Source organism: Balaenoptera borealis (assembly GCF_965194805.1).
Source record: "Balaenoptera borealis genome assembly, chromosome: X".
In the NCBI taxonomy this organism is placed as follows: Eukaryota; Metazoa; Chordata; class Mammalia; order Artiodactyla; family Balaenopteridae; genus Balaenoptera; species Balaenoptera borealis.
In genome coordinates, this window is record NC_138881.1 from 100,178,405 (window position 1) to 100,205,361 (window position 26,957).

The following is a 26,957-nucleotide window of genomic DNA, read 5'->3' on the forward strand; positions in this document are numbered from 1 at the left end:
CCCTTTGCTCTTGTAGTATTCCAAGGAACCCATGAGGTCCCGGCCTGATTACCCAAGTCTACGACGTGAGTCCCTAGGGAAAGAAGCTGCTGGGGAGAGGCAACACACCAAGACCTTTGGAAGCAAAAGATCTTCTTTCACTCTTGCAATTAAGTTCAGGAATCAGGAGTCCCTTTGTTACGAAATTTGAGCCTTGTAGTGGGCTTACCCTAGAAGTGAAGGTCAGGGGGTAAAAGTGCTTGCACTTCTGGGTAAAAGCATGCTGTTTGCCAATTAGGATTTAAAAGCTGGGAGTTTGGCCATTGAAATTGTAATCCCACTTCAGCTCCATGTTTCTCTGTCTGTCTTGGGTCACATCACACCTCATCATGGGTTAGTGCCTCAGTTTGTCCACCAGGAAGATTGGGAATCAACTTTTCTTGTTTGGGTTACAATACCGTTTGGTTTCTTTTTTTAAAATTTTTATTGAAATGTAGTTGATTTACAGTGTTGTGTTAGTTTCAGGTGTACAGTAAAGTGATTCAGTTATACACACACACACATATATATATTTTTTTACAGAATCAGATACAATATCATTTCTTAAGTCTTCTACCGAGGACTGTGGCCCTTTTCAGAATTTCTAGATCTAGACACATTGGATTGTTAAGCTTGCTTCTGCTGATTAAACAATCGATACAACCAAATACCATGATTTCTCTAAAACTACAGAATCAGGATCATAGCTAATTATTTTGACCTCCTATATGCCAATGTTGTGCTAAGCACTTCGCATGGATTAACTCTCCTGACCCTCTCAACAGCCCTGAGAGGTAGGTATTGTTATTAGCTCCATTTTACAGCTGATGAAACTGAGGCTTAAAGAAGTAAGGTAACGTACTCTGAGCTGTCCTTGACTTTCAAAGAGAACTTCAAGGCTATCCTGTCCAACTACTTATTTTCAGTCATAAAATATATTAAAATATGAAAGCTGGCTAGTTTCAACAATAGACAAAATCCACCTGACAAATATTCAATTAAATAGAAATTGTGATAACCAAAGCACTGTTTACAGAGTTCATTTTTAGAGTATGGGTTATTTACTATTCCAGCCAATTTAAGAATTATTGTTTAAGAATAATTACTTGAACCTAAAGCTACATTTGATTTTATTCAAGTTTCCCTAGCTTTTTCAGGACAGACCCTCCTTTTAAATTTATTTATTTTATTCATTTTATTTTTGGCTGCGTTGGGTCTTCGTTGCTGTGCATGGGCTTTCTCTAGTTGCGGCGAGAGGGGGCTACTCTTTGTGGGGTGTGCGGGCTTCTCTTGTTGCAGAGCACGGGCTCTAGGCACGCAGGCTTCAGTAGTTGTGGCATGCGGGCTCAGTAGTTGTGGCACACGGGCTCAGTAGTTGTGGCGCATAGGCTCAGTGGTTGTGGCTCATGGGCTTAGTCGTTCCGTGGCATGTGGGATCTTCCCGGACCAGGGCTCGAACCCGTGTCCCCTGTAGTGGCAGGCGGATTCTTAACCACTGCACCACCAGGGAAGCCCCCAGACCCTCCTTTTAAAAGGAGGCTCTTAGCAAGGAACGCTGAGCCCCCTTCTGATGTTATTTGCCTGAGGCTGGGGTTATTGGGTTATTGGGCCATTGGGTAAGGCCCAACCCAACTAACACAACCACATGACCACTTGGTGTTTGGCGCCCCCTCACCTCTTGCCAGGGTTAGGGGTTGGGAGGGGCCATCTCAGCAAAATGCTGACACCCGGGCGTTGGTCTGTTTTAGCTGATTGCACCAGCTATGGAGAGACAGTAACTTGTGCCTCTTGTCCTGCTACTTCTGCTCATGCTCCAAAGTCCCAAACCAAGCTGCTTGCCATTCCCTCACCAGGCATTCACGTTCATATTTCTAAGCTTTGCTGTACTATTATGTGGACTACAGAAAAACGCTCAACCTAACAGTTGTGAGTTATGTTTTATTCGGGGACCTTACTGAGGACTGCACCCGGGGAGACAGCCTCTCAGACAGCTCAGAGAGCTCTGAGGAACTGTTCCAAAGAGGCAAGGGAGGAGCCAGGATATATAGGAGTTTTTGCTGGAAAAAAAACTGTGGTCGAACATCAAAAGATTACTGCTAATCACAAAAACATGCACCTCAAGTTAATGATTTTAGCGCTTTTCTATGTATGGGAAGATGCAAGAATCTGGGCTCATTGAAATCATTCCTTAGATATGCATCTTAACTATCTATAGCCAGTATCCTGTTTTTCTCCTTTCTGAATTCCCCTCAGGGTGCTCCGTGTTGGGCTGGGGGTGCAGCTGCAGTGGCTTCTGGCCTGATGGCGGGCAACATTCTTTGTTTACTAGAATGGCAGGCGGGTTTTGTCCGCAGTTACCCCCCGCCCCCTGCCCTGGCCCACCTGCCCCTCCCTACCTCTCTGTCAAGGCACGGTCCTTCAGGACCCAGGTGCCATCACGCCTTTTTCTGCAAGCCTTCCCAGACTCCACTAGCCAGTGCTCGCTGCCCTTTCCTTTGAACTGCTAAAGTAGTCTACTTATGTCAGCTCCATGAGCCAAGGAATTTTGTCTGTTCAATTCATGGTTGTATCCCCAGTGCCTAGAACAGTGCCCGGCACATAGTAGTTATTCAAGAAATTATTAAGCCAATGAATTATAATGTTTGTGTCATTGTATGATGACTAAGTATTTACTTGTCTGTCTCCATTAGGGGCTGTCTTGTTCCTCTTTACATTCCTAACATGGAGCAGAGAACTTAACACAGAGCGGACGTGTGGTAAATGTCCATTGGAGGGAGAAATGAATGAGAGGATGAATGAATGAACATGTAAACTGTGCTCCCGCAGGAGTGAATATTGGCTGGATCCAGCATCTTGCTCCCTGGGAACGACTCTGCAGTAATAAATTGCACAGGGCCTTCTTGATTGGCATCTATTGTTTGCCCAGCTCCTGGGCTTAGAGGGAGGCTCTGGATATAGCAGGGGTTTGGAAATCACCGGGTTCCCATACTGCTGCTATATTGTCCATGCTAGAGCCAGGGTCTTAGAAACCCCCCTCCCAAATCTGTGTGAAAAATAGGTGTGACTCCACAGCAAGTCCTCCTAGCAACCTGTGGACATATGCTGCCTATTCAATCACGAACCCCAAACACGGATCCCTCCATAGAGTAAGTGCTTGATGGGTATCTGGTTGTGATGGTGACAATGCTGAACACTGACTGTCACACAAGATGACTCAGGCCACTCCAAGGGGAGAGGAATAGGCATGTTACTGGGGCACCTGAGGACGCTGCCATCAGAGCTGTACCGACTGCACACCCACGTGACTTATTAGGGCTGATTAGGCCAGACATACTCCTGTGCCTGGGCCTGATGTTCCCAGCCTCTAAGACAGACCCAGCCACAGAAAGCCGATGAGAACCCTAGAGTGAATGTGACCCTCTTTGATCTGCTCTGAAGGCAAGTGGGTTTGCTCTCTCTCTCTTGAAGGTGGGTGGGAAGCCCCCAGGGATTTGCTCTCTTATTGCTCACCCATTGTCATTTCTAGAGCTTTTTATTGTGGGCCAGACACTCTTCTAATTGTGTATGGATTCTCTCATTTAATCCTTTCAGCTGCTTTATGATGCAGGTGCTATGATTACCATTTTCCAGATGTGGATAACTGAGGCAAGCCATATATATATATATATATATATATATATATATAGCACCTGCAGCTGAAAACCCTGAAAGCAGAGGCCCCCCACTTAAGAGAGGGCCAGGAAGCACTGCAGGATTATGTGGTTCCTGGAAAATGACCAGGGAGATCCGATGAAGGAGAGTGGTCTGCAGCATCAGGAGAGGCCTTGGTGTAGTGGTTAGAAGATGGCTCTGCCTCTTTCCAGCTGTGAGGCCAGGCGGTGGACAAGGTGCTAAGTTCTCAGTGCCTCAGCTTGCTCAGCTGTAAAATGGGGTCAAAAAGAGCACTGTAGTGCGGATTAAATGAGTCAGTACTTGCGAGGCGCATGGAACAGAGCTTGGCACAGAGTATGTGCTTAAGTGTTAAATGACGGCGGGGCTCTCTGGAGACCGCCAGCCTCGTCCCTTGAGGTGCTGGTTTTTTCAAGGGAAACGTTGTAGGGGGCGCTCTCGGCATGTTAGCTACAATAGTCTTTGCTGCGGACGGGGAGTGGGGGAAGAGTAGCAGAGGGAGATGTCCCCTTCCGCCACGGGGGCGACTGAAGGCAACTACCTAGGAGAGAGGAGGGCCGGGCACACCCTGAGGGGAAAACGCGGCTGCTGTGGGCATGATGGCGACTGAAAGCCGCTGGAAGCGCCAGGCTGGATGAGAGATACAGGCTAGGAGACCCGCCGCGCAGCCGCCGCCGCCAATGGCGAACTCGCCTCGCAGGGCTCAGCCGCCTCCTCGCAGCTGCCTGCAGAGGGCGCGCTGCTTCTCTGCTCGGCCCGGCGCTGCTGCCCGGCGGCTGGGAGTGCGGCGCCCTAAACGCAGGCAGCTCTCCATCTCGGGCCAGCCCACCTCCTCCAAGAAGCCTGCTCTGACCACTGCGACCACAGTCTTCCTCCCCTGATCCCCTAAAGCATCATCCGCGCTTGCATAATTTAGAACTCGGATATGTGCTGGCTGGTTCGCTGTGTCGGATGTATTGGGAAGTCTTGGCTTCACAACATATCATACCTTGTATTTCTCCCCCGCACCACACGCGGCCCCTGGCGCACCGGTAGCCACATAGCGAGTGCCCAGCGAACACCTGACTTGCCTCTACGAGGTCCCGCTGTAATGACTCCCCAGGGAGACTCTCAGGGTCCCTGATGTCACAGAGCCCAGGGTTGGCAGAAGAGGCGCCTAGCGGGATGCCTGCATGGCCTCCCTTGACACCTGAGCCTTCACTAACCGGGTGGGACTGGTATAGCCCACCTCCAGAGGCAGTGCCTTGTGCAGAGGAAGCCTGTCTGCAGGGAAGCCCACGGATATGGCAACATTTGCCGAGCCCGGGCTTCAGTGCAGAGTCCTGTGCTGGACACCCGGGACACAGATATAAACAGGGTGCTTGCCCTCATGGGAGGCAGCGTGGAAAAATGGAAACAAGAGATGGAGAGTCAGAAAATTCCCACATGCTAGCTGCGTGACCTTGGGCACATCGTGTTGCCTCTCTGAGCCTCAGTGTCTTCATAACGTATCTCTAAGACGGTCTGGAGTGGGGTGGAGTAGGGGTGATCAACGTCTACTGTAGCCAGACCTATAATGTTTCCATTTTCATGAGGAGAATATATTTGTTTATGGAGTAATTTACATTACATTTTTAAGTCAAAAAAATTAAGTGGAAGTGGTAGCGTTTTGTGACAATCAAATGATAAAATATTTATGAAAGCTTTTTGTTAAATCGAAGAGGCTCCACAAAGGTTCATCACTTTTTCCACTGCTAAAAATACGTAGTAGGCACTCGGGTAAATGCTTCTTGAGGAGGATGAAAATGTTTCCCAGGTGACGAGGTGAACAGTTAACTCAAGGTTACAAGATCCATACATAAACATGGAAGTTAAGGATACAAGAAGGTCTGGCATGTGCCAAGTGACTTGTCCAGACACTTGAGTTATCCAGATGGTAAGTGTCGAATGAATGACTCCAGAAATCACTGTGGGTAGATGGTCAGGGGAGGCTCCACCACAGGCACAAGTCTCGAGATCAGCCTTGAGGATTGGATTGGATTTTGGTAAAGAAACACAGGGAAGACCATCTAGACAGAGGAATGGCCTGAGTAAAGGTGCGAGGCAGGAAGGAATGAATGGTTGGAAACTGCAAGTGCCAGCGGGTAGTTTTTTGCTATCGTATCCACAGTCCTTGGCATGTAGTAGGCTCTCAATAAGTATTTGTGGAGGGAAGGAAGGAAGGAAGGAAGGAAGGGGGGAGGGAGGGAGGGGAGAAAGGGAGGGAGGGAGATGAATTAATTTGGCCAAGTTGAGACCAAAGCTTCCCATGAATCACGAGTCAGGACAAGAGACAAACGGAGACTAGAGGGACACAGAGTTGTCTAACATCCCTGAGACTCATCTTCCCTTCTGATGATAATACTCACCTCGCAGGACTGTCCTGAAGATTCAATGACAGAGAGTGTGTAAAGTACCCGCGGCAACCCACAGGGACACTTGGTAGCCATTGTGATCACAGCCCTGAGGCTGGAGCAGATTTCGGAGGAGTGCTTTGTATACAGTAGTCCATCAGTCAGTATTTTTGGCTGAGAGGAAGTTTGGGGACTTTGAACTTTTTCCCTGTAGGCGGCGGGAACCTCATATGCAAAGTGGGGTGAGGTGTGGGCTGCAGGGCAGGAGGGGAGGAGGTGCAGGTGCAAGGCCGCTGTAACTGGGAGAGGATTAGGACAGGCTAGGGCGGTGGCAGTGGAAATGGAAAGAAAGGGATGATGGGAAGAGGAGAAGCAAGGGGACTTGTTATTTTTGAAAGGAGACTGCCTGGAAATGGCTGCAAACTAAAAGGGGAAATAGGGACTTCCCTGGTGGCGCAGTGGTTAAGAATCCGCCTGCCAATGCAGGGGACACGGGTTCGAGCCCTGGTGCAGGAAGATCCCACATGCCGCGGAGCAACTAAGCCCATGCGCCACAACTACTGAGCCTGCGCTCTAGAGCACGCGAGCCGCAACTACTGAGCCCTTGTGCCACAGCTACTGAAGCCTGTGTGCCTAGAGCCCATGCTCCGCAACAAGAGAAGCCACCGCAATGAGAAGCCCGCGCATCCAACAAAGAGCAGCCCCTGCTCTCCGCAACTAGAGAAAGCCCGCGCACAGCAACGAAAACCCAACGCAGCCAAAAATAAATAAATAAAAGTAAGTAAGTAAATAAATAAATAATAATAATAATAAATAAAAGGGGAGACAGGTATGAGGTCAGAAAGATGCAGAGACCTCCCAAGTGGGTTTCACTGCAAAGAGTGAGGATCCAAGTGCTTTCTGGACTCCTTTAACGAACTGAATCCACATTAGTTCAGAGAATGACTCTGGGATCACAGAGGCCTAGGTTCAGATCCCAGCTCTACCACTTCTTAGCTCCATGTCCTAGGGCAAGCCACTTAACCTCCCTGAGCCTCAGTTTCCGCATCTGGAAAATGGGGAGAGTAATAACAGCACTCTCTGTGAGGTGTCACAGAGCAGTTGTGGCGTTTCAGTGAGATAATGTGTAAATGAGAGAGAGCCTAACAAACAGCACTCAATGAACGGTAGCTGGAGTCCTCGTTATTGTTAATAGTAACAATAAAGCAATGTGCTACATATTGAATATAGAAAAAACTTGGAAGACACAATGGCAGGTGCGTAGGAGGTGGGTTTTACCCTGAGTTGTTGAAGGTAAAGAGGCAGGAGTTGTGAGAGCAGAGTGGGGAGGGCATTCCAGGCAGAAGGAAAGAGCCGATGTCTTCAGAGTTGGCGGGTGACTTCACGCGGCTGGCTCGCCGGGTCTGCATTGGCAAGGACGGAGGCTGCTGCGATGGGGCCGGTGCAGCAGGACCTGCGGGCCAGGCATGGGAGGCAGCTGAGTCCTCACCTCAGCATGAAGAAGCCAGGGAAGTGATATGAGGGAGTGTCTCCAGTGATTATTGCTAGAGAAGTCCTCTTGGTCTCCAGCCTCAGCATGTTAGAAGAGGAAAGCAAATCCATGAGAGCAAGTGTATTAGTCAGGGTTCTCCAGAGAAACAGAATGTATACATAAAATAGGCATTGGCTCATGTGATTATGGAGGCCAAGAAGTCCCAAGACCTGCCATCTGCAAGCTGGTGGTGTAACTCAGTTGGAGTCTGAAGGCCTGGGAGCCAGGTGGCCTATGGCATAAGTCCAGGTCCAAGTCTAAAAGCCCAAGAACCAGGAGCAGCAATGTCTGAGGGAAGTAGAAGATGGATGAAGCAAAAGGAGCAGATTTGACTTTTTTCTGCCTTTTTGTTCTTTTGGGGTGGGGAGCCCTCAACAGACTGGATAATGCCCGCCTACATCGGGGAGGGTGACCGTCTTTACTTCTACAACCGAGTCAAATGCTGATCTCTTCCGGAGACACCCTGACAGACACACCCAGAAACAATGGGCATCCCTTAGCCTAGCTGACACAAAATTAACAACTGACAGCAAGCTAAGGAAGAGAAGGGCCCCAGGGCTCTCTCCCTGCAGGGGCAGCCCCGGTGGGACTAAACCGAGAGTATGGAATAAGGGAGTCAGAAAGTTTCTTTGCTCTGGACCCTAAACACGTATCTACAATTCCAAGGTGATGACCCAATGGGACCTAGAAGTCAGCTTCTACCCACAAAACCCTCAGCTATCAGCTGCAAAATGCTCATCCCAGGTGGTACCTTCCCCACTCCCACCCCAGGGGTGGTAAACTGGCAGGAGGTTTTTGGCATTTTTTAACCCTAGGGCCTGGTCTAAGGCTTTCATTTCCATGCTGATTTTATAAGCAGATCTTTCTCAGGCCTTGACTCAGGGCCAGCTGAGCTGGGCTCATTTCCTGTCTGTGCAAATGGTATGCACCCATATAACCCTTGGTTACCTAGACCCTTGGAGGGAAGCCTTGGCCTAAATAGCCCCGAACAAGAGACAATAGAAAAACCTTTTATATTTAGCTTTAGGGTATCATAAGTGATTTTTTGGCAGCACATTTCCCTTCCTAAATAGGGTTGGATTAGGCTAATATTAAAATGAACTTTGGACTTCCCTGGTGGCGCAGTGGTTAAGAATCCGCCTGCCAATGCAGGGGACAGGGGTTCGAGCCCTGGTCCGGGAAGACCCCACATGCCGCGGAGCAACTAAGCCCGTGCACCACAACTACTGAGACTGCTCTCTAGAGCCCGCGAGCCACAACTACTGAGCCCACGTGCCACAACTACTGAAGCCTGCATACCTAGAGCCCGCGCGCCGTAATAAGAGAAGCCACCGCAATGAGAAGCCCGCGCACCGCAACGAAGAGTAGACCCCGCTCGCCGCAACTAGAGAAAGCCCGCGCGCAGCAACTAAGACCCAACGCAGCCAAAAATAAATAAATAAAATAAAAAATAAAATGAACTTTATGAGAGGCAGTACCTCAGAGTGCATAAAAGCCTTAATAGCACAGCGGTTACAGGTTCATAACCACACTGTCTGGTCACCACCACTTACTAGCTGTTTGTCTCTCTGAAGCTGAGTTTCTTCATCTGTAAAACGAAGAGAGCCAGAGTCCCTTCCTCCCTGGGTGTTTGTGAAGACTGCGTGAAATACAATGCATGTAAAGCACTTAGCCCCAGCCTGGCCCACGGAAGCATTCCGTAAGGGTGGTGGTCATAATGATCCTCACATTATTATTATTCTCCCAGCAGACCCGTTGGGCTTTGGAGAAAGGAAGCCGGCAGGTATCCCGGGGGACGGACATGTGAGGGAAAGTCAGACCAGGATTAAAGACTGTCAGCATACAATCCAGAAAAAACACTCCACACTAGAAAACTGACTGTGTCCACTCGTTATCCTGAAAACCACCAGAACCTGCTTTCTCGACCCTTGTTCTCAGACCTGTGCCAGTTCCTCAGCTGACTGAGGCCAGGGTGAGCAGGTGGTGCTGGCCGTCGACCAGCTGGACCCCGAGCCTGTTGGACAGCACTTCTCTGTGCCCGGGGTGGGCCCGGCTGGGGACAGGTCCGGCTGGGGACGGGTGCGTGTTTGCCAGGTGAATGGCTGTTATCCTCGCAGTCACCTTTGTCTGTGAAGAGGGGAGGAGGCCAAAGCGTGTGGAAGGAGGCCAAATCCCTTCTGCCTTGTGCGGGCCTCACCTGCCTCTGAACTCTTGTCACGTTAGCAGTTTCCTCATGGGACATGTTTGGAAAAAAAGACTAGAAAACATACAGGTTTTTTTCCTAGCTAGGACATGGTAAAAAGACCTCTTGGAAATAACTATCACGGCTAAAGCCTGGCCTGTGTCCCAAGCCAGGAAGACAAATTGGTAAGTTCAGTCTTTATGTCCTGGTTCTTCCATTGCCCACAACCCAAAGCTCTTTGAACACGCCTTTGTGAGCCCTTATCCTGTTTATTTCCCCATTTACATGTCTTCACGTTTGTCTCTCCCTCTTACGTCATTTATTTTTTGCAGAGGTAATATACAGGTAACATGTGTCTCTGATACCAAACTCACAAGGCATAAAGGGTTTGCAGTGGCAACGTGGTCGCCCTCCCACCACCGTTCCCTAACCACCCCCAGGTAATGTAATCTCTGTTCCCGCATTCCGCCGGTCCCCTCCAGAGATCATCTATGAAGATGCAAGCATACATATGTCAGCACAAATGGTAGCATTCTTTTTTTTTTTAAATTTATTTATTTTTGGCTGCGTTGGGTCTTCGTTGCTGCGCGCGGGCTTTCTCTAGTTGCAGCGAGCAGGGGCTACTCTTCGTTGCGGTGCGTGGGCTTCTCATTGCAGTGGCTTCTCTTGTTGCGGAGCACGGGCTCTAGGCACGCAGGCTCAGTAGTTGTGGCGCACGGGCTTAGTTGCTCCGTGACATGTGGGATCTTCCCAGACCAGGGCTCGAACCTGTGTCCCCTGCATTGGCAGGCGGATTCTTAACCACTTCGCCACCAGAGAAGCCCCACAAACAGTAGCATTCTTACTCACGTTTGCATTCCCGGTGCCCAGCAGAGGGCCAAACACATAGGCCTTCCAAAAAAGTATGTTGGTTGCATGTTTGTTTGCTCCAAAGTTTGTTGCCCTCATCCCAGCCCTGTCCATACTGTCTGGTTGATGTCCCCACGGGCGTATCAGCAAGTTACCTGTTTGGGCTCGCGGCTCTGGATGTACTTTCTCAGGACTGAGATTTACAAAGAGGCCACTGGGGCCCTGCTTACTATAAACGACTCATTATCTTTCACTTTAGAGCTCGGAAACACCATCCTGGTGCACTCATTTTCTTCCCTGCTCTCTTTGGTGTCAAGCCAAAGCTGAGCTCTGGCTGCTCTTTGGTGGTAGTGGTTGCCTGAGGCTAGGGTTAAAGAGATTTGGATGCCATGCTCATCTTCGGGGAGTCTCATTCAGCTCGGAATTTTGGCTCAGGAAATAAAATGCAGGAGTTTCTGAACCGCTGCGGTGTGCCTCAGCCCCTGCCAGAGCTGGCTTTTCCAGAAGCATCCAAGCATTCAGACAGTGCCCTCATTCGCGTTCTCTCTCTCTCACCCTCCCCCTCTCTCTCTTGCTCTCTCACTCTCTCTCCTCCTCATGTGACTAGGGGACAGGTTGGAGTCTACTTGATCTGTATGAAAGCACCTAAGGAAGAAAGGAAAGTGGGGAGGAGAAGGGCCACTCCTTGTCCTGCTCTGTTCCCACAATGTTTGCAAACCCAGGGAGGCAGCAGGGCAGAAGAGTAAAGAGAACAGAGTCTGGGGTCACACTACCTGGGCTGGAATCCTGAGTCTGCCACTTAGCAGCTGTGTGACCTTAGGCAAGTTATTTAACCTCTCTGTACCTCCGTTTTCTTCAACTGTAAAATGGGGATGACACCTGTACCTACTTTAAAAGATTGTTTTGAGAATTTAATGTGTTCGATTGTAAAGCATTTAAAACCGTCCCTGGCATATGGTAAATGCTACATAAGTGCTTTTTTTAAAAATTTTATTTATTTATTTATTTATGGCTGTGTTGGGTCTTCGTTTCTGTGCGAGGGCTTTCTCTAGTTGCGGCAAGTGGGGGCCACTCTTCATGGCGGTGCGCGGGCCTCTCACTATCGCGGCCTCTCTTGTTGCGGAGCACAGGCTCCAGCCGCGCAGGCTCAGCAGTTGTGGCTCACGGGCCTAGTTGCTCCGCGGCATGTGGGATCTTCCCAGACCAGGGCTCGAACCCGTGTCGCCTGCATTGGCAGGCAGATTCTCAACCACTGTGCCACCAGGGAAGCCCTAAGTGCTTTTGAAATAAAAATAAAACTTTTAATGTTAGTGGTTCCTGTGTTAGATCTATTTTCCTGAATTTAGCCATTCCCTAGCTGTAAGTTTCAAGGGTTTCACTTACTGACCTGGGGCCCCTTGGTGCATTTTTATTTTCCTATTGGGAAAAAGCCGACTGCTATCTTAGAGAGGAAAACCGAAACAACAGCCCGTATGAAGGATAAAAGTTCTGTATAAAGGCAGGGTTGTGTCACTATGCTGACTTTTGCCTGGGGCTGCTCTGGGGCCCCTCTCTGCCTCTAGAGGGTGATCAGAGCCCTGTCGAGAGCTTCCCCAGCCAGTGCCTTCTGGGAAGAGTTGCTCTGGCTGCCGAGCTGGGTGCAGCGCTCAGCCTCCCCAAAGATGTGTATGCTGTTATGGCAATGGGCCTCGGCCCTGAGCGGCTGCAGAGCAAGAAGACAGCCTGGAATCCAGGTCCAGATCTTGGCGGTCATCAGAAGTCATTCTACCGGATTGGCAGGCTATGCTCCAGACAACAGGGGTGCCCCATGCTCTTCAAAGGGCGGGGTGGTCAGCCCAGCTCCTCCTAGGCCTTCTCGCCAGGTCTCTCCCGCTTCTGCATCAGCCCGACACAGAGCGGCGTGCCTTCCAAATGACCTAGCACCAGAAAGACATCCAAAGTCAGCTCACCGAGTGTGTATAGTTCGGCCAGGAGCTCCTGGGAAGGTTCCATGGGAGGAGCCAGGGACTGTCATGTGGGAAGGCTTCAGGCCTCAGGATGGGTCCTGGACAGCCCTTGGTCACTCTCAGAGACGCACTCAGTGACGGAAACCCTGATGACCCTGACCACGTACCCCTGCGTGTCCTGTGCCTTGTGATCAGGCAGGGCTGGGCCCAGCTGTGCCAGAACAGCAGGGTTCAAAGGGCACGCCACTTGGCACACAGGTGTTGCCCACAGAGCTTAGTACAGTTCTGTGGAAAGAGAGCAAAAGCATTTCCTTAACGACCAGTATACACGTATGGACTCATTCAGCAAAGGTTCAAGTGCCTGTTATGAACAAGGCCCTGTGCCAAGTACTGAGGGGAGGGGAAGAGGATACAGAGACGAATTAAGTGAGGTCCTTGCCCTTAAAGACTTTGTCCTCTACTGGAGAAGCCAGCCATATAGGTAACAAGCTGAAATATGAGACCCACCTCTTTAACTGATTTGACATTTGCTGAATACATATGCTGGGCGGGGCACAGCAGAGAAGAAGAGGGAGAAAGCCCTACCCTTGAGGAGCTTATATCTCCATGATGGAGGCAGAGAAGTAAGAAGACAATGATGATATAATGTAACAAGGATGCCGATGGGGTCAGCAGACAGAGTTGTGGAAGCAAAGAGCAGGAATGCCGAACCGACACTTGGGGAATCTGGGAAAGCTTCCAGACAGGCAGTTCCGATAAACCAAGACCCACGGCTGCCACTTGGCATGGCTACGATGTAAATGGCGCCCCCTGGAGTTGTGTACTGCCATTTGCGGCAGCCCAGGCTGAAGGATGAATAGGAATTAGCCAGGAGTGCTTAATAGGTGTGACGAACCGAAAGTGGCACAAAATGGCTAGAGTGGTAAATTTTAAAATTAAAATTTTATCCTGTTCCTTTATCATTTGGGTTCTCTCTCTCTCCAAACACACATTTTATATATACAGTTGACCCTGGTAAGTGTGGATGGAGGGAGAGTGGGAGTTGGAAACTCGTCATTTTATGGCTATCGTCATTGTAAAGATTAGAACGGACAAAAATCATCCATGGATGCTAAATTTAGTGGAGATTTTAATGAGAAGCAGGATATTTGCATGGTCTTAAAGTATCTCCCCACAGACTGTTTATTATGTGCAAGGGAGACATTTAAAAGTAGCTACAGAGAAATCGGGCACCACCTTGAACTGGTGATCAAAATTAACATCACCAATGAGAGACAGACGTCCACTGAGTGCCTCCAGATTAGACACCATATTAGCTATGCAGCCGCGTGCCAGCAGAGATGCATATCCCCAGTCGAATCGTGAGGAAACAGCAGGCAAACAACATGAGGAGCATTCATTCTGTTAAAAGTGTTAGCAAGGGGGCTTCCCTGGTGGCTCAGTGGTTAAGAATCCGCCTGCCAATGCAGGGGACACGGGTTCGAGCCCTGGTCTGGGAAGATCCCACATGCTGCGGGAGCAGCTAAGCCCATGCGCCACAATTACTGAGCCTGTGCTCTAGAGCCCGCGAGCCACAGCTACTAAGCCCGCACGCCTAGAGCCCGTGCTCCTCAACAAAAGAAGCCACCGCAATGAAGACACAATGCAGCCAAAAATAAATAAATAATTTTTTTTAAAAAGATCTACTCTCTTAGCAATTTTCAAGTATATAATACACTGTTATTAGCCATAGTCACCATGCAGTAATTAGATCCCCAGAACTGACTCATCTTATACCTGGAGGTTTGTACCCTTTGACCAACATCTCCCCATGTGGCAGCAGCCAAATATTGAAGAGACTTGAATATCACAGTTGGAATCTGGACTTTATCCTGAGGACAATGAGATACACACAACAGATAAATTTTTTAAAAAGACCTTGCACCACAGTGTTGATTCATGTTTGGTTTTCTTATGTGTAGCTTTTGGTATTTTACAGATTTGGAACAGCTGTCACATACAGTGTATAACTAACAGGTCTGGGAGGGACGGTAAAGGCGTACTCTCAACTGAGTGCAGGGAAAGGGCTTGGCCTCGGAGGATGTACAAGGATGGAGAGGAAAGACAGCACGTTGCAGGCTGAGCAGAGGGGGGCGTAGGGCTAATTTTCTGAGTGCCTGTTACGTTTGGAGGACACTTCACCCTAGAGGTACAAAGATGAGCACGGTGGTCCCTTCCCAAGAAGTCCGGTGGTGTCACCTTGCTGGAGGGCTGGCAGGGTGGTGTCCTGGATTTGTCAGGGCAGCCACGAGAGGGCCTGGGCTTCAACCTGGCCTTGCAGGACTATGGGGGGCTGGCAGGGCTGGCGCTTTTGGGGGCCGTCTCTGCAGCTGGCCTAGAGGATGGGGGTTGGGAAGAGAGGCTTGTGTTTTGTAGAGAATCACCATGAAAGCAAGGTGAAAAGCCTCCTTCAGAGTCTGATAATCAGGCCCTGCCCACCCAGAGCAGAAACGTGGGCTGTCGCCTCCTCACGTCAGAGGTCTCAGTGGGGAGAATGGGAGCTGCTTCTCCAGCCTCACCCCCGATTTCCTCTCCCTGGCTTCTCCCTCCCTTCTGGAAGGAAGACCCCAGACCATGTTCTGGGAGATCTTCATTGGTCCCACCCCTGAGAGACCCAGTCACCACGGGAGCTGGTCGCCTGAGACCTCTCTGTCCCCAGGGCGGGCCCTTCCTCAGGGCAGTCTTCCTTCTGGGCGGTCCCTGCAGGACCGAGGCCACTCCTTCTCTGGAAGCCACTTCCCCAAATCCCAGGAATCCCCTCTGGCCCTGTGGACATGCACATTATCCTGCCCTGGGCCTGCCCCCGACTTTCTCATCGGTGTCAAAACTTCCTTTTCACTTCATGTTCCTTCCTTTCTGTCCAGGAAAATCCGACGTCAGTAGGATAAATCAGATAAGCTGGGCTGTGTTCAACAGTGAGCTAGCTGTTAAGCCAGCGTATGTCCCCAGAATTGACCAGAACTTCAGGCCCCTGAGACTTGGAGAGAAAGACCTGTTTGGTCAGACCGGGCCTTCTTCCTGCTGCCTTGGGCAGATCATTCAGGACTGGTTTATAGACGGGCTGGAGAATGCAGGGGGGTGGGGTAGAGATGATGGGGGACCCGGAGGCAGGAAAGCACATCAAGAAGCTGTGGCTGCACGTCTAGAAGACGGTGGCCTGACCTCAAGTCTTGCCAGGGTGTGCAGGGCTAGGTTATTGAAGCGAAAATGTGCAGGATGGAACAGGCCTGACTTGGTGCCCGGACCTATGGAGATGTGGGATGAGGGAGTGCCCCGGTTTCCTGCTTGGCCACGTAGGTGAGTGGTGGTGCCATTTATTCAGAAAGGGATCATCGGACAGGACAGACTATGGGTGTGAGGGGGAAGGAAAGGATGATAGTGTAGTTGAGGCTATCAAATTGGGTTTTAAAATAAATTTATTTATTTATTTATTTATTTTTGGCTGCGTCGTGTCTTCATTGTGGTGTGTGGGCTTCTCATTGCGGTGGCTTCTCTTGTTGCAGAGCACGGGCTCTAGGCGCGCAGGCTCAGTAGTTGTGGCACACGGGCTTAGTTGCTCCGCGGCATGTGGGATCTTCCCGGACCTGGGCTCAAACCCGTGTCCCCTGCATTGGCAGGCAGATTCTTAACCACTGTGCCACCAGGGAAGTCCCTGGGGCTATCAAATTTGAGTTGCCTGTGTGACAGCCAAGTGGGGCTGGCCAAGAGCCATTTGGATTGAGGGGACAGAGTATGGTCTGGAGCACAGGAGCAAACTCTGGCCCGGAAACAGAAAGTTTTAATATTTTAACACACACACACACACACACACACACACACACTCCAGAACTTCCAACCTGGTATACTCCCAAGGTCATTCAGCCCAGGGCAAGCTGACAGAAGAAGGTACGGAGAGTCCCTGCACGGTTTTTGTTTGTTTTTTTTTTAACATCTTTTTTGGAGTATAATTGCTTTACAATGGTGTGTTAGTTTCTGCTTTATAACAAAGTGAATCAGCTGTACATATACATATATCCCCATATCTCCTCCCTCTTGCGTCTCCCTCCCACCCTCCCTATGCCACCCCTCTAGGTGGTCACAAAGCACCGAGCTGATCTCCCTGTGCTATGTGGCTGCTTCCCACTAGCTATCGATTTCACATTCCGTAGTGTATACATGTCCATGCCACTCTCTCACTTCGTCCCAGCTTACCCTTCCCCCTCCCCTTGTCCTCAAGTCCATTCTCTACGTCTGCGTCTTTATTCCTGTCCTGCCCCTAGGTTCATCAGAACCATTTTTTTTTTTAGATTCCATGTATATGTGTTAGCATACGGTATTTGTTTTTGTCTTTCTCACCTACTTCACTCTGTATGACAGTCTCTAGGTCCATCCACCTCACTACAAATAACTCAATTTTGTTTCTTTTTATGGCTGCGTAACATTCCATTGTATATATGTGCCACATCTTCTTTATCCATTCATCTGTTGCTGGACATGTAGGTTGCTTCCATGTCCTGGCTTTTGTAAATAGAGCTGCAATGAACATTTTGGTACATGACTCTTTTTGAATTAAGGTTTTCTCAGGGTATATGCCCAGTAGTGGGATTGCTGGGTCATATGGTAGTTCTATTTTTAGTTTTTTAAGGAACCTCCATACTGTTCTCCATAGTGGCTGTATCAATTTACATTCCCACCAACAGTGTAGGAGGGTTCCCTTTTCTCCACACCCTCTCCAGCATTTACTGTTTGTAGATTTTTTGATGATGGCCATTCTGACTGGTGTGAGGTGATACCTCATTGTGGTTTTGATTTGCATTTCTCTAATGATTAGTGATGTTGAACATTCTTTCATGTGTTTGTTGGCAACCTGTATATCTTCTTTGGAGAAATGTCTGTTTAGGTCTTCTGCCCATTTTTGGATTGGGTTGTTTGTTTTGTTGATACTGAGCTGCATGAGCTGCTTATAAATTTTGGAGGTTAATCCTTTGTCAGTTGCTTCATTTGCAAATATTTTCTCCCATTCTGCGGGTTGTCTTTTAGTCTTGTTTATGGTTTCCTTTGCTGCCTGCACGGTGGTTTTACAATGCCTCCTTAATAGTCAGTGTGCGTAATCATAAGGACAACAGTAATAGTGGCCCGGAGACATTTGAGTCCTGAAACTCCAGAGTCATGCCTCTCTGCAGGCTACACAGCAGGCCTCCCCTCAACTTCTGTGAATGGTGTTGTCAGAAGGCATGGACTGGAGGATGTGTGGGAATGCTGGGGTGGGTGTTGGGTGCTTGGCAGGGAAGGAACACTTGTAAATCTGTCTGATCCTTCCCCTTTCAGAGCCTATTGAGCCCTTCGTGTCTGCATCCTCACCCTGGTCCGTTCCCATCCTGTGTACTACAGGGAGGGCAGCACTGCACTCTCAGCTGCACAGGATATTCTCAGGCTGAGGCCAAGAGCAAATCACTCCCAGTCACCACTTCCGCAGGCCTAGGTAGGCACGGGGTGGAGCAGTGGGGGGAGGGGGGGAGGGGGGGAGACGGGGGGGTGGAGGGGGAGGAAGGTGGCAGAGGTGACTTTTCTCCTAGGTTGGAAGAGAAACAATTGGTGTCTGAACTTCCTGGTTATAGAACATCTAGCTAGTAGAAACCTGTGTGTGCCTGTGGGTGGGGATTGGGGAGTTTCCCCTCCCTCCAAGTGTTAGGAATAATAAAGGACATTCTTGGGAGAAGATGACAAGCTGAGCGCTCCCACACAGGAGTCCACACTGAGCTTGTTTCACCACGAAGAAATCTTGAATGGCAGCCAGGCTTGTACTCACTGATTCATTCAGTCACTGAGGGCTGGTCTTTGTACTGAGTGCTGGGTGGAGTGGGGCTGGGGACTGTGCCCTTGGAGAGCCACCAGCCTAGGTGCAAACACAGAACAGTCATTCATGCAATGACATCAGAGCAGAATATCCCAGCACGGCACCAACTGGTTGCAGTTGTGCCTGCTAAGTTGGCCAGGGTGACCTGGGGAGTGGAGACAAGTGCCTGCGGCCTGGAAGCAGACAGGGTTCATTCGTGGCCTGCACACAGAGGATGGCCCAGAATGCTGGGCGGGCTTCCCACCAGAAAGGGCCATGTTCCAAAGCAGACTGAGCCAGCCAGCAAGAGGCCCAGCCCCACACCCAAAGTCCCCCTGCCACCCTCTCCTTCTGCTGAAAAGAAAACAGGGCCTCAAATGTAGACCCCAAGGGCAAACCCCGGGCCACCCTCAGGAGTCGCTTCCAGGACTCTGGCTGACATCCTAGAGGCAGGAGAGAAGGGTTCGGCCCCCCTCCCCAGCCTACAGTCTCCAGTGTCACGAGCCTTTCTGGAAAGCCTTCAACAGTAAGTTACGGGACTTCCCTGGTGGTGCAGTGGTTAAGAATCCGCCTGCCAATGCAGGGGGCATGGGTTCGATCCCTGGTCCGGGAGGATCCCACATACTGCGGAGCAACTAAGCCCGTGCACCACAACTACTGAGCCCGCGAGCCACAACTACTGAGCCCACGTGCCACAACCACTGAAGCCCGCACGCCTAGAGCTCCGCAACAAAGAGAAGCCACCACAATGAGAAGCCCGCACACCGCAATGAAGAGTAGCCCCCGCTCGCCCCAACTAGAGAAAGCTGGTGCACAGCAAGAAAGACCCAACGCAGCCAAAAATAAATAAATAAATAAATTTAAAAAAATTATTAAAAAAAAAAAAACAGTAAACTACAGCCCGGCCAGGAGCAGGGCCAAGTGGACAAGAGACTGGGCCACAGCTCCCCTGCCCTCATTCCTGCATCCTTCCTCTTCCCCTTAGTGTTGAGTGCTTGCCAGATGTGCCTTCCAGACTCATGGCAAGTGTCCCTGGCTCTCTTCCACCCCTGCTTTCTTTCAGGCAGAAAGAGGCCACCCATTCATGAAAAAGCCACTGTTGTCAGTCTGTCCCCAGGGCCCTCGTTCAAGGTGGCAGCTGGGGGGCCTGAATTAATGGCAGAGGGGAGTGGGAGTAGGGATGAGGGTCATTCAGGACCTGGCAGCATAGTCAGGCCCAGGGGGTGCTGGAGCCACCGCCTTCTGACCCATGAGAGCCAAATGCTACATTTTCAGAAATGCGGGCTGCTTGTTAAGCACAGCTATTGTGTAGAAACATATATACTTACAGTGAAATAAATTCTATCAAAAACTAAGGTAACAAATACCTTCAAACTCATCACTTCCTATTCATTTTACTATATGTTACTTTATCTGTGCCCTTGAGGTTATTTATTGTCTATCATATCTGTGTGGTTGAAATCCTGTATAACAAAGTGCAACTGCACTTCTTCCCAACATCACAGTGAAGTTGGCAGCTTGAAATCAGGTGGGGTGGGAGTATTTACAACTCAGAAATCAGTAAATGCTATGAATCAGGGTTTGAGTTATTGTTCTGCTGATTATCTAAACCTAAGAAAGTGAGGGGAAAAAACATCAATAATGCAGATTAAGCTCAACTGTGAGCCATGTCTGTAACTGTTACATTGTGAATAATACCAAAAAATGAGGAAATAATCTTCAAGTGTTTGAAAACCATTGTCCTACCTACAAAGAAGTCACTCACATTATTGACAGATTAATGAGGTTCTGACATGTCTTTGTTCTTTCACACGTAAGTGAAAATATCAACCAACATTCACGTCAAAACTACATTTGTTCATCAGGTGCAAGCAACCACAGGTTGGCTACAGATATGAGTCTGGCAAAAATCAATGAAAGCATTCTGTGGGAATCAGTTGGCTACTGATTAATAAATACACTTAATATTATTAATTAATATGAATATCAACAATATAATTCACTTATTATATTGTGTATTTTATTATGTGTAATTTGTGTGCTCTACATCCTTTATATCAGTAAAATTTATAATTAACTTATGTACATATATACATATATACACTTCCCCCCAGAGAGTCAGTTGTTAAACATTTACCAACCCACCACTGGTTAAGGTCCAAGGTTCAGAACTTCTTTGGCACCAGAAACACAAGGTTCAAGGGTCCAAGAGGTATTCCAACCCTGACCAAAACCTGGTAGAGGACAGACACGTGACTAAAAACATCTATGTGGTTTGTTTTTTTTTAATGCAAACAAAGAAAAATCTTTTCTAAAACATCACTTAGGCTTTAAACTCCATGAAAGTGAGGACTTGGCCTGTCTCATTCACAGTGGCCTCCTGGGTGCTTAGCGAGTGCCTGGCAATAGGAGGTGCTCAGTCAGTTCTTCTTGAAAAAAATGAATGGTTCTTCTATGCCAACTAACTTTGATTTAGCTTCTTCCTCAAGATATCATGCAGAGAGGGCCCTGACTGGAGACCCAGGCCTAGAAACCCCCTCCCCACAGGTTCCTTGCTCGCCCCGCAGGCCGTCTCTGAGAGGCCTCCTGCTCCAGCACGCCTTGTTGGTGCCTGACAGGAAGCCCCATTGCTTTACTTCCTGGATGCTGGCTCTCTACGTTGGCCTAGGCTAGCTTGGTGCGCTCACCTGACGAATGGACAGCATGAAAAGAAATTGAGGGGTGGGGTGGGGAGACGTGAGGCAATGAGGGAAGTCCAGAAAAATACAGTCCAAATGGGAAACCATTTGGCTTGGGAAGAAAAGTGCAGGCCAGTCTCCCGACTAGAAGCCTATGGAAATTTCCAGTTCTACCTACCACCTAGTAGCTGTAAGACCTTCGACAAGTTACTTCACCTCTCTGATCGTCAGTCTGCTTATGTAGGAAATTATCTAAAGGGACTACTCTAGAAGATCTCCTTGGTTTCCTCCAGCCTTGCTGTGTTGGGGGCTACGGCTGACACACACACCTGCAATCTGGTGGGTGGGTAGGTGGGGGAATGCCGATACACAAGAAGGGCATCATGTGAAGCTTGGGAAAGGTGTGGGGTTTTTTGGTTTTTGTCTTTTAATTTATTTGGTTGTGCCGGGTCTTAGTTGCAGCATGCGAACTCTTAGCTGCGGCATGTGGGATCTAGTTCCCTGACCAGGTATCAACCCGGGCCCCCTGCATTGGGAGCGTGGAGTCTTAGTCACTGCGCTACCAAGGAAGTCCCGGGAAAGGTGTGTTTTTAAGAAAAGAATTTCTCTTTAGGAGTAAGCAAGCGTATCGAAAACATCCCAGTTGGTGAGGGAGGCTGAAAAGAAATACTACAGCTTCCGAAAGGCTTGGATAAACTCGTGGCTGACAGTTTACTGAAGGACTCAAGGACGACACTCGGGTCTTTGCATCCCATGATGCCCTTGTCTGAGTCAGAGGAATGGGGTCCTCACCCACAGGGTGGCATTTTTATACCCTTGTGTTCTCATGTCCTTCAAACGCCCTGGCTCAGGTCCTCGCTGCGGCACAGACGTGCCCACACCTTCTTCCCACAGCCTGAAACCACTGCCCAAGGACAGGCAAGGTGATCTGAAAACGAAGCCCGGCAGTTTCCAGGGCGCCGAGAGGAGGCTTCCTCCCGGCCCCTCCCCCGCCTTGCTACTTCTGGTCCCCAACTGCAGTCTGGGCTCAACTTCTGATGAGTCAGCTCTAGGCCTCTTGCTCTGCCTGTACTTTATGATGTTCATAATAACCCTGTGGAAATGATAAGGCTGCCCTTTTTCTATCCTGCCCCGCACTGCACATGCGTGGAGCCTTCCCTAATAGTGTTTTTCTCCTGCTACTCTTCTGTTCAGAATGCCTCCAACTGCCTGCTATCTTGAGTCCAAATTCATGGCCTGACCTTCAAAGAGAAGTTATCATCAATTCGGCACTTAACAGTGTGCCAGGCGTTCAGTCTAAGCGTTGTATCCCCTGATCCTAGTAGCAAGTCTAGGAGAGGACCTCCGCTATTTGTCGAATGAATGAATAAGTGGTCAGGACAACCCTGAAAAGCAGGTATTTTTATTCCCCATGCTATTAATTATGAGCATGCTACTAATTAGGAGACTGAAGCTTAAGGAAGTTAAGTAACTTGCCCAAGGTCACGATTAATAAGAGGACGAGTCAGGATTCAAACCCAGGTCTGTCTGAGTCTAAATCCTGGGGATGCTTATACTATATATGGTTCTTCAAGTCTCCCCTCAACCTCCCTCGCCCAGGAAGGTTCTGGCTCAGTAGACACAGCCCTGTGATATTTTTGGTTCCAGTTATTCCTGTGGAGATGGCTGCAGGATTTCCTTTAAGGGAGCTGCCGTGCGTGCAGCCGGGGCTGTTACCAGGGCGGAGGGTTCCACCTGCTGCTGCGCGGCCACCTGCAGGTACCCCCTCTGCTTCTATGGAACCTACTGACCTCTTGTGGGCAGAATGCAAATGCACCGCGGCTGGCTGGGCAGCCTTAGAGGGTTTGGCCCTCAGCCAAGCTGTGCCCCCACATCTTCCTGTTTGGGGGAAGCCAGCTACCCCTACCAGGTTGATTTGTCTAGGCCAGTACTGAAGCGGGTAGGTCTTGAGCTCGCTGTGCCTCAGTTTCTTCACCTGTAAAATGGGGATAAACAAAGGCCCCCGCCATACTTTAAAACCTGAGAAAAAGCTTTAATTGGCGGCAAATGGATGGGTAAATTTAAGATGCTAAGGTCCCAGGGGGGCACGCATGAAATTCTTGGCACCTGAGCAGAATGATTAGCTATTACTTAACAATGTGAAGCAACCTTTCTTCGTGTCACAGCACACAGAGAACATTTGTCCGGCACGCTGGGATAAAAGGAAGAGCTGTCCCACTCGGCCCGTCTCCCCCAAAGCCTGAGAGGACCGATATCTCAGCACTCCTGTCGCAGGAGCGGTGGTGAGCCTTGTCAGGATTCTCTGTCCCTACTTTCCATACAAGACAGCCGGCAAAGGGTTTGGTGGGTGGCCCTGTAGTGACCATAGGTACAGGTGGGAATGGCCACTGAGCAGTGGGCAAGGGTCTTATATGCCTGCCTTGGCCCCAAGGCAGAGCTCTGCAGGCTCTGCTTTACCTGTGTTCCTTTCCTGATGCAGAGAGGCGAAGAGATCACAGCCACCCCACAGACGTCTGGGCCAAAGCAGATTGCATCTGGGGATAGTCTGGGTAGAGCAGAGACCAAAGACACGGTGCCTAGTCAGAGCAAATATCTGTGGGGCCGGGGCATCTGCCGTCTGTCGCCCCACAAGCTGCTTCTCTCTCTTCTTCCTGCTACACTCAGGCCTCATTGACTCACTCATCCCCAAAGCCCTTCACGAGTGGCAGCCGACTGCCAAGCCCCATGCCAAGTACTAGGGCTACAGGATGGAACTGTTGACTTCAAGGAACTCAGTCTGGTAGAAAGACAGACAAGGAAAGAGGGGCGCTGAATAGGGCGTGCCTGTAAAGAGGAGGGAAGGTGCGAGGGCCTAAGACAGCCTCAGGGAGTCAAGAAAGTTTGCAAGGACACTTGAAGACAACATGGGGGGTGGGGAAGGGAAGAGTAACTGGGGCATAATGAGGCAGCTTTCCAGAGAGAAGGACGTGTACAAAGGAGGCATTGAGATGCGGGGGGGGGGGGGAGGGGGGGGATGAGGCATGTTCAAAGCACTTCAAGGAGTCCAGTTGTTCTAGAGTATAAAGTGCTGGGTGGGATTGGGGTAGAGGGTGATGAAGCCAGGCTGGCAGCAACCAGATCAGAGAGGTGCCCATGAAAGGAGTTTTTACTTCATTCTGAAGGCAATGGGGGGCCGCTGGGGCACTCTGAACAGGGGAGCGCCATGATCCAAGTCACCGTTAAGCAACGCTGCTCTGGCAGCAGAGGGAAGGGCAGGCTGTCGAGGCAGGGACATTGCTGAGGAGGCCGCTGCAGTCGTTTGGGTTATATGGGTCCAAAGCCTGAACTAGGAAATTGTCAGGGAGGGTATAAAGGAGGGATTTGAGAGCCCTTAAATAAGCGGAACCAACAGAACGTAGCGGGTGTACAGAAGTAGGTGATAAGGGAGAGAGGTCGTGACAAGAGAAGTGTCAGGTTTCTGGCTTGAGTCACTGGGCAGGTGCCATTCCCTGAGCTCAGGAACACAGGGAGGACCCAGACTGGGGCAGGGGAGGGAGACAAGCACCACTGTGGATATACTGGCTGTGAGGTACTTGTGGAACATCGAGGTGGGGATGTCTAAGACCCTGTTGGGTACAAAAGTGTTATCGCTCAGCAGCAGAGGTCTGGCTGGAGATACGAATTTGGACGTCTTCAGTATGTAAGGGGAGCTGAAGCCAAGGTCATGAATGAGATGAGGAATGGGATGATGAATGAGAAGAGAAGAGGGCTAAGGACGGAACTCTGGAGCTCACAAGCACTTAAGAAATGGAAAGAAAATGGGAGAGAGCCTCGTGTCCTAGCAGTGAAGGGAGGAGAGACTGGCCATCAGAGCCAGATGCACCAGAGAAGTCAAATAAGATAGAGTGGAAACGCGAGGAGAGACATTTCAGCAGCGTGCTGGAGGGAGGAGCCACACAGCAGAGGGCTGGTTCCAGAAGCTTAGGCTGTGAAGGGCAAGAGACCACCAAAACTAGAAGGGGGCTCTGTGTCAAAGGGAGTTTTTGTTGAAGGTATCTGTTCAAATTTCCAGGCTGAGGGGAAGAGATGGAGAGAGAGGGAGAGGTTGAAGCTACAGGAAAGAGAGAGGACATAAGTGATGGAGCAAGACCCAAGGGGAGGGGACTTCCCTGGTGGCGCAGTGGTTAAGACTCCATGCTCCCAATGCAGGGGGCCTGGGTTCGATCCCTGGTCAGGGAACTAGATCCCACATGCAGGCCGCAACTAAGAGTTCGCATGCCACAACTAAGGAGCCCGCGAGCCGCAACTAAGACCCAGCACAGCCAAATAAAAATAAATAAATAAATATTTAAAAAGACCCAAGGGGAAGCCAGGGTACTGGACATGAGTACCTGGGGGAGGTGGCTCCCGGCTGTGGGCAGGAGGAGGGGGTTGGATGTAGGGAAGAGGGTGTTGCAGGTTGGGTTTGCTGAGAAGCCGAGTCTGAGATGGAGATCAGCACGCAGGAGGGTTATGAGGGAGTGCTCCCGGGATCACCACCCGCGGAAGGGAAGGAATGGAAGCAGGATTGGGCTACAGTGCAGATTCGACGAAGGCCTCAGCCAGCCCCATGGGAAGCTCTGAAGCCAGGCGTTGGGACCAGGGGCTGGGCCTTTATACCCCCCACCAGTCATTCATTGGATACAGGCTGCCCTAGGAAGTTGGCTCGCCCTTGGGCAAAGCAGCTCTCTTCTGCTGAGGCAATCCCCAAAGGGGCCTGACAGCTGAGGGCTGTCGGCTTAGGCACTGAGTCCTTCAGTCCTGAAGGGGGTCAGGAAGCACATACAGTGCCCAAGACAGAGAGGAAGGGGGCGCCATTGCATTTGAGTTGAATCTGTGGGCCAGTCAGGCTGCGGCTGAAGTTTACACTGTTGGCCTGAATTTTGCTCTGCGAAAATGGAAACAAGTCCTTCTGCTGAAAAGGGGGGCTGGCCGGAGTTGCGGGCTGGAGGAAAGTGGAATGGCGGTGGGATGGCTGCTTCAGGACCCTGAAGAGGAGCTGCCCAGGGACATAGGATAGGATTGCCAGGTGGCGTTGGGGTTTTAGTTGAAACCAGAGAAGGGATCATTTTGGCAGGCCCAAATACCGTTCAGATTTCAAGCTCCTTCATCCTCGACCATGTGGATCTGTCCTCCCTCCTTCTGATTTAGTCAGTCTGTACCAGGAAACGTCTATATTATTTAGAGAGGAATATTTGATTGCACCATGTTCCTAAATTCACAAACTTTTTACCTAAACTATTTCCTAAACAAGAACTAAATTCAAGGATTTCAGTATCTAACTCATTTTTGTTATGACAATAGTTATTTATGCAAATGGCAACAATCTGGCTAATGGCAAATAAAACGATGTGGATATTAAACGTTACACAGCAATCAGAAAACTATTTCAGAGATGACAATAAATAAACACTTGTCTATGAGCAGATGAATGAAAATGACAGGAGTCAGGATTAAACCTAATTAGTAGGCAAATCCAAAATGTAGGAAATTTCCAAGGAAAATTAATTATGAAGCCACGAAGGAAAAACCGTTGCTATGATGAAATCAGAACACGTGGCTCATCGGGTACTAGAGTGACAAAAACCAAGTACACTGCACAATGAAGTGAGCTTTTATTATTATTTTTTTATTTTTATTTTTTTTTAATTTTTGGCTGTGTTGGGTGTTCATTTCTGTGCGAGGGCTTTCTCTAGTTGCAGCGAGCGGGGGCCACTCTTCATCGCGGTGCGCGGGCCTCTCACTGTCGCGGCCTCTCTTGTTGCGGAGCACAGGCTCCAGATGCGCAGGCTCAGTAGTTGTGGCTCACGGGCCCATTTGCTCCGCGGCATGTGGGATCT

General features: G+C 49.7%; 2 protein-coding genes across 7 annotated transcripts in view; one reads left to right on the forward strand and one right to left on the reverse strand.

Moving 5' to 3' along the window:
- The window catches only part of SLC25A43 (solute carrier family 25 member 43), a 109,355-nt gene that overhangs the window by 56,237 nt on the left and 26,161 nt on the right, over positions 1 to 26,957 (forward strand). The gene's annotated exons all lie outside the window — the stretch shown is intronic.
- STEEP1 (STING1 ER exit protein 1) overlaps positions 1 to 26,957 on the reverse strand; it is a 95,626-nt gene that overhangs the window by 5,413 nt on the left and 63,256 nt on the right. For 5 of the 6 annotated variants that reach the window (XR_014239590.1, XR_014239591.1, XR_014239592.1 and 2 more), the window contains one exon: positions 11,597 to 12,537. The exons of the other annotated variant lie outside the window; for it this stretch is intronic. The gene's annotated coding sequence lies outside the window, so the exon portion shown is untranslated. Of the gene's footprint in view, positions 1 to 11,596; positions 12,538 to 26,957 lie in introns of those variants that run through there. 6 annotated transcript variants of the gene reach the window in all.